The following is a 15,149-nucleotide window of genomic DNA, read 5'->3' as shown; positions in this document are numbered from 1 at the left end:
TTGCTTGATGATCATCAGCGGTAGTACCGCGCACCCAGCGGTAGTACCGCTCAGCCGCAAAAGGACTGGCCCAAAAAGGCTTAGCTCACGAAAAGAGGACGACTAGAAATGAGAGCAAATACACAAGCAAACCAAACACGAGAAGACGAGAAACACACTCCTCTCCAAGTGAGGGCGGTGGCCGAGGCCACCTATGTTTGAGTCCAGAGGTATGGCACCGCGAAGATTTTAACCTTGGGCCCATGACCAAAACTCATCTTTGAAGCACAAGTACCATCAAAAATGGCTAATGTGAAAGAGTTTGATTAGTTTATGCATAATGGGGGGAGGGAAAGTTCATTGAGAGAACAACACTCCCCCTATGTCCATGCCTACACCTAGACAAGAAAGCAAGATGAGTATGGTGGGGTGTGCAAGGGTTCAAACCACATTGCTCGAATCAATGATATTTAGCTCATGCCTTAACTCACGAAATATTGCTTCATCCAAGGGCTTCGTGAAAATATCTACAAGGTTATCATGAGTGTTGACATACCTGAGCTTGATCTCCCTTCACCTAATGTGATCTCGGATGAAGTGATATCGAATCTCAATATGCTTCGTCTTGAAGTGTTGCACCGGGTTGAGAGAGATCTTGATGGCACTTTCATTGTCACACCAAAGAGGCACTTTGTCACAAGTACACCGTAATCCTTCAAAGTTTGCCTCATCCATAGGAGTTGAGCACAACAACTACCGGCAGCCACATACTCTGCTTCGGTGGATGAGAGAGATACACAACTTTGCTTCTTAGAAGACCAACTCACTAAGGAGCAACCAAGCAATTGGCACCCTCCGGAGGTGGACTTCCTATCCACTTTGTCTCCCGCCCAATCTGAATCTGTATAGCCCGAAAGATCAAAGTTGGCTCCTCTTGGGTACCATAAGCCAAAGTTTGGGGTATGAGCCAAATATCGAAAGATTCGCTTGACCGCCACAAAGTGGCTTTCCTTAGGTGTGGCTTGAAACCATGCACAAATTCCCACACTCAACATGATATCTGGTCTAGATGCACAAAGGTAAAGCAAAGATCCAATCATGGAGCGATATACCTTTTGATCCACCGCTTTACCATTGGGATCAATGTCAAGTTGGCATTTGACAGGCATTGGAGTGGAGGCCGGCTTGACATCACTTAGCTTGAATCTCTTGAGCATGTCTTGAGTGTATTTGGCTTGGTTGATGAAGGTTCCTTCTCTTATTTGCTTGATTTCAAACCCGAGAAAGAACTTCAACTCTCCCATCATAGACATCTTGAACTTTCAGGTCATGAGAGCGGCAAATTCTTCATTGAAAGCTTTGTTAGGGGAACCAAAAATAATATCATCAACATATAGTTGGCACACAAACAACTCCCCTTTGACCTTCTTGGTAAAAAGAGTGGGGTCGATTTTCCCAATTTCGAACCCATGATCTTGTAACAACTCAGTAAGATGCTCATACCACGCACGTGGGGCTTGTTTAAGGCCATAGAGCGCCTTGTTGAGTTGGTACACATGATCAGGGAAATAGGGGTCCTCGAACTCGAGGGGTTGTTTGACATATACCAACTCATTAATGGGACCATTAAGAAAAGCACTCTTCACATCCATTTGTTGCAACTTGAAATTATGATGAGAAGCATAAGCAATCAACAAACGAATAGATTCAAGGTGAGCAACGGGAGCAAAGGTTTCACCGTAGTCGATACCCTCGACTTGGGAGTAGCCTTGTGCCACCAAACGAGCCTTGTTGCAAACAATGATCCCATGAGCATCTTGCTTGTTCTTGAATATCCACTTGGTGCCAATGACATTATGATTCCCGGTCGGCCTTGGCATTAAATTCCACACTTGGTTGTGCTCGAAGTTGTTGCGTTCTTCATGCATGGCATTGAGCCAATTCGGGTCCTCGAGCGCCTCATAGACCTTTTGAGTTTCGACACAAGAAACAAATGCATGATGTTCACAATAGTTTGCTAATTGTCTACGAGTGCTTACACCCTTTCTTAGGCTTCCAACCACATTCTCCATGAGATGGCCTTTGGTAGTGAGCTTGGAAGCAATCTTCACGGCACGACGCTCTAATTCCTCCTCGGATGTGAAAAGAGGAGGGGTAACTTGATCATCCTGAGCGTCGTCTTGAGCTTGTTCTTGATCTTGAGTTTGCTCTTGATCTTGAACTTGCTCAAAGGAAAGAACTTGACCTTGGGCATCATTTGGTGGTTCACCAGCATCTTGAGGTTGATCTTGCCCTTATCTTGTTCATGGGGTTGAGGGCCTTCACTTTGTTCTTCAGAAGCGTGTGGGTCTTGGGTTGGTGATGGATCCACTTGAGTGGAGCATTGTCCTTCTCCTTCGGCCACAAGGGGTTCCTAAATGGGTAGGATATGACCAACGCCCATTCTTCTTATGGCTTGGGGAGGAATTTCATCACCTACATCACAAGTACCACTTTGCTCCACTTGGGAGCCGTTATTCTCGTCAAACTCCACATCACACATCTCCTCAATGAGTCCGGTGGACTTGTTGAAGACACGGTAAGCATGAGAGTTTGTAGCATAACCAACAAATATGCCCTCATGAGCTCTAGAGTCAAATTTAGACAAACGAACACCTTTCTTGAGAATGAAACACTTACACCCGAACACCTGGAAGTACTTGAGGCTGGGCTTGTTACCGGTAAGTATTTCATAAGGAGTCTTGTTCAAACCTTTGCGGAGATAGAGCCGATTTGATGCATGACATGTTGTGTTGATGGCTTCGGCCCAAAAGTTGTAAGGAGACTTGAACTCCGCCATCATGGTCCTTGTCGCATCCATCAACGTCCGGTTCTTCCTCTCCGCTACACCATTTTGTTGAGGGGTGTAAGGTGCAGCATATTGATGCTTGATCCCCTCATCACTAAGAAACTCATCCAAGGTGTAGTTCTTGAACTCGGTGCCGGTGTCACTCCTTATTATCAAGATCTTTGCATCATGTTGATGTTGAGCCTCATTTGCAAAGTCGATGACAGTCTGTTGAGTCTCGCTCTTCCTCTTGAAGAAATATACCCAAGTATATCTTGAATACTCATCCATGATCACCAAGCAATACTTTCTACCCCCAAGACTATCAAAGGATGGAGGCCCAAAGAGGTCCATGTGAAGAAGCTCCAAGGGTCTCTTCGAGTAGATGATAGTCGTGGGAGGGTGAGCCTTCTCATGTAGCTTTCCTTCGATACAAGCACTGCAAGCACGATCTTTGGCAAAGCTAACATTCGTTAGTCCACGGACGTGGTCCCCCTTGAGAAGACTTTGCAAAGATCTCATATTGACGTGGGCTAGACGGCGATGCCAAAGCCATCCCACATCAACTTTAGCCATTAGGCATGTCGCGATCTTAGTGGGTCACTCCAAAAAGTTAATCACATAAAGACCATTCTCGACATGCCCAACAAAGGCTACTTTAAGAGTCTTGCTCCACAAGAGGGCCATGGTATCAATATCAAAGAAAGTGGCAAAGGCCATGAGTGCAAGTTGATTAACAGAAAGTAGATTGTAAACAAGGGACTCAACAAGCATGACTTTCTCGATCATGAGATCATGAGAAATGACAACCTTGCCAAGACCCAATACCTTAGAAGACGAGGCATCACCCCACTCGATGTTGGTGGGCATTGATGGAATCTTTTGCACATCCACCACCAAGTCCTTGCTTCCAGTCATATGATTTGTGGCTCCACTATCGAGCAACCATGATACTCCACCGGAAGCAAACACCTACAAGAGATCAATGCTTGGTTTTAGGTACACATTGAGTAATGGGTCCTTTGGTGTTAGTAACAAGGGTCTTGGGAACCCAAATAGACCATTCAATGTACTCATAAGGAGAACCAACAAATTTAGCATAAACATGCCCCTCACTAGCACGGCACAACACATAAGAAGGGTTAAAGTCGTCGGCTTTGTTGGAAGGGATGGCATTGCCCTTTTTGACATTGCCATCCTTCACATTGTTCTTCTTATCCTTAGAAGTACCCTCTCCCTCCTTCACAAAGGTTTGCTTGAGAGGGGGAGGTCGTTTGGTCTTGTCATTCTTCTTCTTGTTATTGGACTTGGGTGCGAACCCAACTCCCTCCTTGGCAACAACTTCCTTTTGATTGCTCAAAAGGTCATTGAGATTCTTTTCACCTGGTATACACGTCACAAGGCCACTCTTAAGTTGCTCCTTCAACTTGGCATTTTCCTCCACAAGATGCACATGCTCACAACATGGGTTAGTAGCATTTGCGTTATCAATTAAGACCATATGAGGAAATGTGGCTTTCTCCTTGGTAAGCTTCACTTGGAGTTGATCATGAGACTCCTTGAGGCTAGCATGAGCACCCTTCAAGGCCTTGAGAGCCTTGTCAAGTGAATCAAACCCTCTTTGAGTCTAGCAAGGTCAACCCCAAGTTTAGCCTTCTCAGAGTTTAGCACACGAGAGAAAACAAGAGCATGATCAAGATCTTTCTTTAATTTAGCATGGTCATCGTTGTGTGACTCCTCAAGAGCGAAATGATGCCCACGCTCTTCCTCAAGAGCATTAGAGAGATCCGATATCTCATCGGCATAGTCACGACTATGACCTTCCATCTTAAAGATGGTTTCTTCATGAGCCTCGATCATGTCATTGGCTTCACCAAGTTGTTCCAAGAGAGCAATGAAGTGCTTCTTGGATTTGCCCTTGAGTTTACTCATAAAATACTCAAATTCATTTATCTCTTCACTAGACCCCTCATTTTCATCAATGTAATCCGTCAAGGAAGGATTAGTAATGATGGTAGTTTTAATGTTGGGGTTACCTTGTTGGTGGCTTTGTCCATGAGGCATTTGGCAGTGATGTTCTCGTTGGGTGAATCAAAGAGAGACACACGTGGAGTGGTGGCAATGGCAACGGAGGCCATGGCCATGACTTCACTCTCTTCATCATCATCATCATCCTCATTGTATTCTTCTTGTGCCACCAACCCTTTGGAAGGAGTCTTCTTGGTGAAGTTGTTCTTGTTGGGGAAAGACTTGGCTTTGTCTTTTCGAATGAGCTTGCCACCATTGTCTTCCCGCTTCTCGTAAGGGCAATCCACAACAAAGTGACTCACATTGCCACAAATGTAACATGTTCTCACATGTTGCTTGCCCTTGAAGCCACTTGAGTTGTTCTTGTCGAAGTTGGGCCTTGTGTTCTTCTTGGTCCAAAATTGCCTTGAAGCAAGAGCCATGTGCTCATGATAATCATATTTTGTATCTTCGGGGTTGCTCTCCTCATATTCCTCTTCTTCCATAATAACATTGGCCTTCAAGGCAAGGTTGGGCTTCTTTGCTCTTTGAGAATGCAACACCGCGTTGTCGGCGGTCTTGTCCAAGATCCTCATTGCCACGAACTCATCCAACACTTCATTTGAGGTCAAGGAGTGGAAGTCCGGTCTTTGACAGATGATGAAGGACATGGCCTTGTGGAAGGGCATCATGGCCTTGAGGAACTTGCGCTTGATCCAATTGTCATCCGTGTCCTTGCTCCCATGATCTCGGAGTGAGACCGCGAGTTTGGTTACTCTCCGGAAGAGCTCACGAGGTTCTTCATCTTCTTTCATTGCAAACTCATCGGCTTCATCTTGCACCACTTCATAGTTGGAGCGTTGAATGCTTGCGCTTCCCCTGTAGATAGAAACAACACAATGCCATGCGTATTTGGCCATGGCGAAGGGTCGAAGATAAGGGAGATCTTCGGGGGGAAATGCATCTTGCATGATGAGGAGAGCATTCTCATTGAATTGATTATCCATGGCTTCTCTAGGGGTGAAGTTGCTTCGGTCATGTGGATAGAAACCTTCTTCAATGATTCTCCAAAGATTAGTATTCACATGATTTAAATGACGCTTGAAGCGGTAAACCAAGAATCAAAGTCCTCATTTTTCACAATCTTAGGAGGAGGACCGGCATGATTTAAATGAGTAGAGGGAATCGGTCCTCCATAAATTGGAGGTTCCACATGGGCAAAGATGCCGGTGGCATTTCTACCACTAGTAGAAGGACCCTTTTCACTAGTAGCTTCCCCCTTGTCGGAGTTAGCATCCGTCACCTTGTTAGTGGGATCACCCACTTTCATCGGCGAGGTAGATATTTTAAGTCCTTCTAAGAGCATCTCCAATAGATGGTCCAAAAATGGCGGTCCAAAACCGAAAATGTAAAATTTGGACCGCCAAAAAGTGCGTTTTGGAGCTTCAAAAAAAGCTTAACTCCAACAGATGGTCCAAATTGATGGTCCAAAAGAGCAACTCCAATAGATGGTCCAAAATGAAGATGTAAAATGACATACTACTAGTCCATTCAACATAGTTCAAACATCAGATTCAACATAGTTTCATACATCAACTTCAACTACTGCTTTATTCAAACTACTAGATAAAACTACTCCTCATCGGAGCTACGGAACTGCTCCCAGAACTCATCCTTCGTCGGGTCGTCGCACCACTCCTCCTCCTCCTCCTCCGAGTAGTCTGCCCAGTCCTCCTCGGAAGAGGACTCGATGGGGATCACCATCGAGGTACCGGCCTCATCCTCCTTCTTCGGCCCCTTCTGCTTCTGCTCCGCCTCACGCTTCCAGTAGTGCTGCATCTCGGCTTGGACGTACTCCGGATGCTCCCAAGCAAACCTCGCCATCGCCTCCTCATCGGTCTCGCCAGCACTAACGACAACCGACGGCTTCTTTGTCTTCTTCTTCTTCGCCGTGATCTCCTTCATGTTGATGCCCTGCAGCACAAGCATCGCCGCTACCACCCGACTCTCGATCTCTGGAAAGTTGAGGTGCGACCGAGGCCTCTCGGCATGCCACACCGCCACGTCGTAGGCACGCACGGCCTCGTGGGTGGAGGGATATGTGCCGAGCCACCAACGCCTTCCGGCATCAGTGAACTCCACATCCCAGTTACCGGAGGGCTTCTGCCTCACGCCGAAGAAGCCCGACTTGCCCTTCGGCGTGTTCTTCGGCGCCATCGGAGAGCGGTGGAGCGGAGTGCGGCCGGGGCGGTGGCGTACGGAGTCGGGCGTTGTTGCGGGATGTCGGTGGCAGGCGGGGCGGTGGCGGACGAAGCCGGGCGGGGCGGCGACGGGGTGGCGGACGGAGACGGGCATTGCTGCGGGGCGTCGGTGGTGGGCGGGGCGGTGGCGGATGGAGCCGGGCGGGGCGGCGACGGCGTGCGGGGTGATACATCTCCAACGTATCTATAATTTATGAAGTACTCATGCTATTATATTACCCATTTATATTAATCATGCATTTATATATCATTTTATATGATTTTTGGGACTAACCTATTGACCTAGAGCCCAGTGCCAGTTTCTGTTTTCTCCTTGTTTTTGTGGTTTACAGAAAAGGGATACCAAATGAAGTCCAAATGACGTGCCAATTTTTGAGGATTTTTTATGGACCAAAATAAGACCACGGAGCATCGGAGTTGGGCCAGAAGAGCTCCGGGCTGCCCACAAGATAGGAGGGCGCGCCCCTAGGGGGGCGCCCCTGTCTCGTGGACGGCCCGGAGACCTCCCTGACGTGAAACCAACGCCAATAATTCCTATAAATACTGAAACCTTTGGGAATTAACCTAGATCGGAAGTTCCGCCGCCGCAAGCCTCTGTAGCCACGAGAAATCAATCTAGGCCCTCTTCGGCACCCTGCCAGAGGGGGCCATCATCACCGGAGGCCATGGAGGAAGATCTCGGAGGGGCCATCATCACTATGAAGGCCAAGGACCAGAGGGTAAAGCCATGGATGAGGAAGCACAAGGGGGAGAACTTCTCCTCCTCTCTCTTGGTGGCACCGGAGTGCCATCGGGAGGGGAATCATCGCCGCGGTGATCGTCTTCATCAACATCACCATCATGATCACCATCCTCATCTCTTTTACGCGGTCCACTCTCCCGCACCCCGCTGTAATCCCTACTTGAACATGGTGCTTTATGCTACATATTATGATCCAGTGATGTGTTGCCATCTTATGATGTTTTGAGTAGATATCTTTTGTCTTTGGGTTGATTGATGATCTAGATTGGTATGAGTTGTATGTTTTACTTTGATGCTGTCCTATGGTGCCCTCCGTGTCGCGCAAGCGTGAGGGATTCCCTCTGTAGGGTGTTGCAATACGTTCATGATTCACTTATAGTGGGTTGGTGAGTGACTGAAACACAAACCCGAGTAAGGGGGTTGTTGCGTATGGGAATAAAGGGGACTCGATGCTTTAATGCTATGGTTGGGTTTTACCTTAATGATCTTTAGTATTTGCGGACGCTTGCTAGAGTTCCAATCATAAGTGAATATGATCCAAGTAGAGAAAGTATGTTAGCTTATGCCTCTCCCTCATATGAAATTGCAATAGTGATCACCGGTCTTGTTAACAATTGCCTAGGACAATTCCGCACACCGATCCACCATTATTCCACACTCGCTATTTATATTATTTAGTGGTATATTCTAACTTTATGATAACAACACCTACTTTTATATTTTAGCTCTCCGATATCATACAAAGTTATCCTCTTTACACCCACAACACAGTTTTACTTCTTGTTTCTAGTTGGAAGCAAACGTTCGGTGCACGTAGAGTTGTATCAGTGGCAGATAGGGCTTGAGAGAATATTGATCTTACCTTTAGCTCCTTGTGGGTTCGACAATCCATACTTATCACTTCCACCTTTGGGAATTGCTACGATGATTCCCTGCACTTGGGGATTATCAAGCTCTTTTCTGGCGCCGTTGCCGGGGAGTCATAGCGTGGGGTTGATATTTTCGTGTGTGCTTGTCTGCTTTCTTCACTTATTAGATTTTGTTTTTTCCTTTTTGTTTCTGTTTAGTTGTGGGTGAAACATACAAAAAATTTAAAAATAATGAAAATACCAAAAAGGAATTGCTTGCCTCTCATGCCTAAAAAAGGTTTTTCAAAAAGAGAAGTGATTGGAAAGTTATGCATTGAAGAAGTGAGGGTCGACCTTGAGCACTTGTGTTCATGCTCACGGAAACAATGTAGAATTTTTTTCATGGAAGTTTCTCTGTAAATAAGTATCCCCTTTGTATATATCCTTTGTATTATAAAAATAATGTGCCAAGCTTGGGTTTTAGTGTGATTAGATTGCTTGCTTACTATGTGCAGAACAAAAACAGAAACTTTGGCTGTAGTGCATGAATTTACATTTTTTACTGGAAAGTCAAATGGGTATGAAACTTTTTGCACATTACTTATGTACAAATTGTTCAAATTTTCAAATTTATTTCATAATTTTTGGAGGTCCAGAAGTATATGTTTGATACAGATTACTACAGACTGTCATGTTCTTGACAGATTCTGTTTTTCGTGTGTTGTTTGCTTATTTTGATGCATCTATGGCTAGTATGTAGGGTATGAACCATAGAGAATTTGGAATACAGTAGGTTTAACACCAAACAAAGAATGAGTTAATTACAGTACCTTAAAGTGGTAGTTTGCTTTATTACACTAACGGATCTCACAAGTTTTTGTTTAAGTTTTTGTGAATAAAGTGTTTGAAGAACGAGGAGTTACCGATGCGAGAAGAATAAAGAGAGACAAGAGTTCAAGCTTGGGGATGCCCAAGGCACCCCAAGTAAATATTTCAAGGGATACTCAAGCATCTAAGCTTGGGGATGCCCCGGTTGGCATCCCATCTTTCTTCTTCAACAAATATCGGTATACCTCGGTTTTTTGTTTTGTTCACATGATTTGTGTCCTTTGTGTTTGTATTTTTATTTAAGAATCATGCTAGTATGAGCTAGCTCTTCATTGATTTACAGAATTCTTCATGTGCTTCACTTATATCTTTTAAGTATGATCTTATAGAATTGCTCTTTGTGCTTCACTTAAATCATTTGAGTATGGTTTTGTAGAATGCTTCGTGCGCTTCACTTATATATTTTGAGCTTGGATATTGGCTAGTTTATATTAATTGTAAAATGCTCCAGGAACTTGGAGTATGAATAATACTATAATTTAAAGTGGGTTTGGAAGAGTGTCAACTTTAGGAATTAGTGATCCCACTATCTTGGAGGAGGTTGAATCTTTGTACGATATTTATGAAAGTGGATTTGGAAAAGTGTCAACTTTAGTTAGTATTCCACTATTTCGGAAGAGGTTCCAATTGAGTATGAGAACAAAGTTGCTATCCATGTTGCTACTGAAAATTTTTATGAGGGAGGAATATGTGCTTGTAGGAGTTGCAATAATATCAAGTTTCCTCTCTATGTGCTTAAATTTTTGAAGTTATACTTGTTTTGCCTTCCTATGCTAGTTGATTCTTGTTCCTATAAATTGTGTGCTCACAAAATCCCTAGGCATAGGAAGTGGGTTAGATTTAAATATGATAGTCATATTCTTCATGATGCTCTTTTTATGTTTCAACTCTTATCTTTTATGCGAGCATCATTGAAATCATCATGCCTAGCTAAAAGGCATTAAAGAAAAGCGCTTGTTGGGAGACAACCCTATATCCTTACTGTTTTGTGGGTCTACATGTTTAAGCTACTGTATTAATCATGTTTTATAGCTTTTGTTTCAATAAAGTGCCAAGTAAGACCTTTGGGAAGACTTGGGTGAAAGTTAATGTGATCTTGCTGTAAAAAGCAGAAACTTTGTGCTCACGAGATTAGCTGTCAGTTTTTACAGAAGAGTGATTTTGATATTATTATTTTTGAAGAAGATTAATAGACAAATTCCTCACGTCCACAAATTTATTTCATAATTTTTGGAGTAGCAGAAGTATGGTTATTGTTCAGATCATTACAGACTGTTCTGTTTCTGACAGATTCTGTTTTCATTGCATAGTTTGCTTGTTTTCTAGTTTCTATGGCTTATATTTATCAATATAAATTGTAGAAATAATATGGTACAGTAGGAATTATGTGAAGAAAATTATGAACCTTGTCTTTTACAGTACCAAAGTGCATGGTCTACTCTTTATCATACTAACCTATCTCACGAGTTTGGTTGAGTTTTGTGTGGTTGAAGTTTTCAAGTTTTGGGTAAAGATTCGATGGACTATGGAATAAGGAGTGGCAAGAGCCTAAGATTGGGTATGCCCAAGGCACCCCAAGGTAATATTCAAGGACAACCAAGAGCCTAAGCTTGGGGATGCCCCGGAAGGCATCCCCTCTTTCGTCTTCATTCATCGGTAACTTTACTTGGAGCTATATTTTTATTCACCACATGATATGTGTTTTGCTTGGATCGTCATTTTATATTGTTAGTATTTGCTTTCTGTTATTTAGATTAATGTTTTGCATCTTTAGTTTCAATAAAGATGTCAAGGATAGCCTTTACCATGCTTATTTTGCTAGTATACGTGTTGCTCTTTCAAAACAGGAAGTTTAACGATGTTGCAAAAATTCCCTAGAAAATTTATTATAGTGGGAATTTTCTCTTATAATTTTTGGAGTTAGGGAAGTATTGATTCTCTTGCATTCTTTACAGACTGTACTGTTTTGGCAGATTGCTGTTATGTTTGCATTGTTTGCGTATGTTTGCTTGTTTAATGATTCTATTTGAGGATAGGAGTATTAAATATGCAGAGGCATTTAGTATTCAATGTTGAATAATAATTTTAGTGATTTGTTACAGTAGAAAATGATAAAGTTTGTATTGGTTTATACTAACCCATCTCACGAGTTCTTGTTGAGTTTGTTGTGAATGAAGCTTTTGATAAAAAGAGAAATCGTGATATGAGAGGAATTAAGGAGACATAAAAGCTCAAGCTTGGGGATGACCAAGGCACCCCAAGATAATATTTCAAGAAGTCTCAAGCATCTAAGCTTGGGGATGCAACGGTAGGCATCCCACCTCTCTTGTTCAACAACTATCGGTTAGTATCGGTTGAGCCTAAGTTTTTGTTTCTTCTCATGAGTTGTGCTATCCTTTCAATGTCATTTTATTTCAATTTTACTTGCTGTTTGAATAAAATCATTGGATCTGAATTATTGAATAAAAATAAGGGGACCCTACCATGGCTAGTTAATTATTTGACTACTCAGTGTCTTTCACTCATATCTTTTGGAGTAGTTTTTCATTTACTCGTGTGCTTCACTTATATCCTATGAGTAAATGGTTGAATGAGTTGAATGTCATGAATCTGAATTTATATATGTTTCATTTGCTTATAACATGGATAGTAGTGACTTCACATATAAAGAGTATGAGGCATAAAAATTGTTGAGAGTTGGCAAACGTAGTTTTGGTCATCGTTGTAATTAATAGGAAGTAATAAGGAAAGAGAGGTTCACATACAAATATATTATCTTGGACATCTTTTATGATTGGGGGCACTCATTAAGTATGACATGCTAAAAGAGTTGACGTTGGACAAGGAAGACAATGTAATGGTTTATGTTTTCCGACATCTCAGTTAAAGTATATTGTCATTGACCTTCCAAATATGTTGAGCTTGCCTATCCCCCTCATGCTAGCCAAATTCCTTGCACCAAGTAGAGATACTACTTGTGCTTCCAAATATCCTTAAACCCAGTTTTTGCCATGACAGTCCACCATACCTACCTATGGATTGAGTAAGATCCTTCAAGTAAGTTGTCATCGGTGCAAGCAATAAAAATTGCTCTCTAAATATGTATGACTTATTAGTGCAGAGAAAATAAGCTTTGTATGATCTTGTTGTGGAAGTAATAAAAGCGACGGACTGCATAATAAAGGTCCACATACAAGGGGCAATATAAAGTGACGTTCTTTTGCATTAAGATTTTGTGCATCAACCCTAAACGCGCATGACAACCTCTGCTTCCCTCTACGAAGGGCCTATCTTTTACTTTATGTTTTTACTTTATGCTTGAGTCAAGGTGATCCTCACCTTTCCCTTTTTCATTTTATCCTTTGGCAAGCTCCTCGTGTTTGAAAGATCATGATATATATATATATATATATATATATATATATATATATATATATCCAATTGGATGTAAGTTAGCATGGGCTATTATTGTTGACATCACCTAAAGGTGAATACGTTGGGAGGAAACACAATAATCCCCTATATTTCTCAGTGTCCGACTGAAACTCCATAACCACAAGTATTGCGTGAGTGTTAGCAATTGTAGAAGACTATATGATAGTTGAGTATGTGGACTTGCTGAAAAGCTCTATTCTTGACTCTTTCTGATGTTATGATAAATTGCAATTGCTTCAGTGACTGAGATTATAGTTTGTTAGTTCTCAATGAAGTTTCTGAACCATACTTGACATTGTGAATAGATTGTTACTTGATCATGAAAAGTCTTATGAGATAAGCTACTATTATGACACATATTGATGCTAGAAAAGGTGATTGAAATTATCATTGATCAAACTTGTGCACCTACTAGCATTCACACTTCGTAAATTATTTCTTTATCATTTACCTACTCGAGGACGAGCAGGAATTAAGCTTGGGGGTGCTGATACGTCTCCAACGTATCTATAATTTATGAAGTACTCATGCTATTATATTACCCATTTATGGTGTTTTATATGCATTTATATATCATTTTATATGATTTTTGGGACTAACCTATTGACCTAGAGCCCAGTGCCAGTTTTCTGTTTTCTCCTTGTTTTTGTGTTTTACAGAAAAGGGATACCAAACGAAGTCCAAATGACGTGCCAATTTTTGAGGATTTTTTATGGACCAAAAGAAGACAACGGAGCATCGGAGTTGGGCCAGAAGAGCTCCGGGCTGCCCACGAGATAGGAGGGCGCGCCCCTAGGGGGGCGCGCCCCCTGTCTCGTGGACGGCCCGGAGACCCCCCCCCCCACGTGAAACCAACGCCAATAATTCCTATAGATGCTGAAACCTTCGAGAATTAACCTAGATCGGAAGTTCTGCCACCACAAGCCTCTGTAGCCACGAGAAATCAATCTAGGCCCTCTCCGGCACCCTGCCGGAGGGGGCCATCATCGCCGGAGGCCATGGAGGAGGATCTCGGAGGGGCCATCATCACCATGAAGGCCAAGGACCAGAGGGGAAAGCCATGGAGGAGGAAGCACAAGCGGGAGAACCTCTCCTCCTCTCTCTTGGTGGCACCGGAGTGCCATCGGGAGGGGAATCATCGCCGCGGTGATCGTCTTCATCAACATCACCATCATCATCACCATCCTCATCTGTTTTACGCGGTCCACTATCCCGCACCCCGTTGTAATCCCTACTTGAACATGGTGCTTTATGCTACATATTATGATCCAATGATGTGTTGCCTTCTTATGATGTTTTGAGTAGATATCTTTTGTCTTTGGGTTGATTGATGATCTAGATTGGTATGAGTTGTATGTTTTACTTTGATGATGTCCTATGGTGCCCTCCGTGTCGTGCAAGCGTGAGGGATTCCCTCTGTAGGGTGTTGCAATACGTTCATGATTCACCTATAGTGGGTTGGTGAGTGACTGAAACACAAACCCGAGTAAGGGGGTTGTTGCGTATGGGAATAAAGGGGACTCAATGCTTTAATGCTATGGTTGGGTTTTACCTTAATGATCTTTAGTATTTGCGGACGCTTGCTAGACTTCCAATCATAAGTGCATATGATCCAAGTAGAGAAAGTATGTTAGCTTATGCCTCTCCCTCATATGAAATTGCAATAGTGATCACCGGTCTTGTTAACAATTTCCTAGGACAATTCCGCACACCGATCCACCATTATTCCAAACTCGCTATTTATATTGTTTAGTGGTATATTCTAACTTTATGATAACAGCACCTACTTTTATATTTTAGCTCCCCGATATCATACAAAGTTATCCTCTTTACACCCACAACACAGTTTTACTTCTTGTTTCTAGTTGGAAGCAAACATTCGGTGCACGTAGAGTCGTATCAGTGGCAGATAGGGCTTGAGAGAATATTGATATTACCATTAGCTCCTTGTGGGTTCAGACACTCCATACTTATCGCTTCCACCTTTGGGAATTGCTACGATGATTCCCTGCACTTGGGGATTATCACGGGGCGGCGACAGCGTGCGGGGCGTCGGTGGCGGGCGGGGCGGTGGCGGACGAAGCCGGATGGGGCGGCGACGGCGTGCGGGGCGGTGGCGGATGGAGCTACGGCGGGCGGGGTGGCGACGGCGGGCAGGGCGG

This window comes from Triticum aestivum, chromosome 6B (genome assembly GCF_018294505.1).
Source record: "Triticum aestivum cultivar Chinese Spring chromosome 6B, IWGSC CS RefSeq v2.1, whole genome shotgun sequence".
NCBI lineage: Eukaryota > Viridiplantae > Streptophyta > Magnoliopsida > Poales > Poaceae > Triticum > Triticum aestivum.
Note: the sequence above shows the minus strand (reverse complement) of the source record.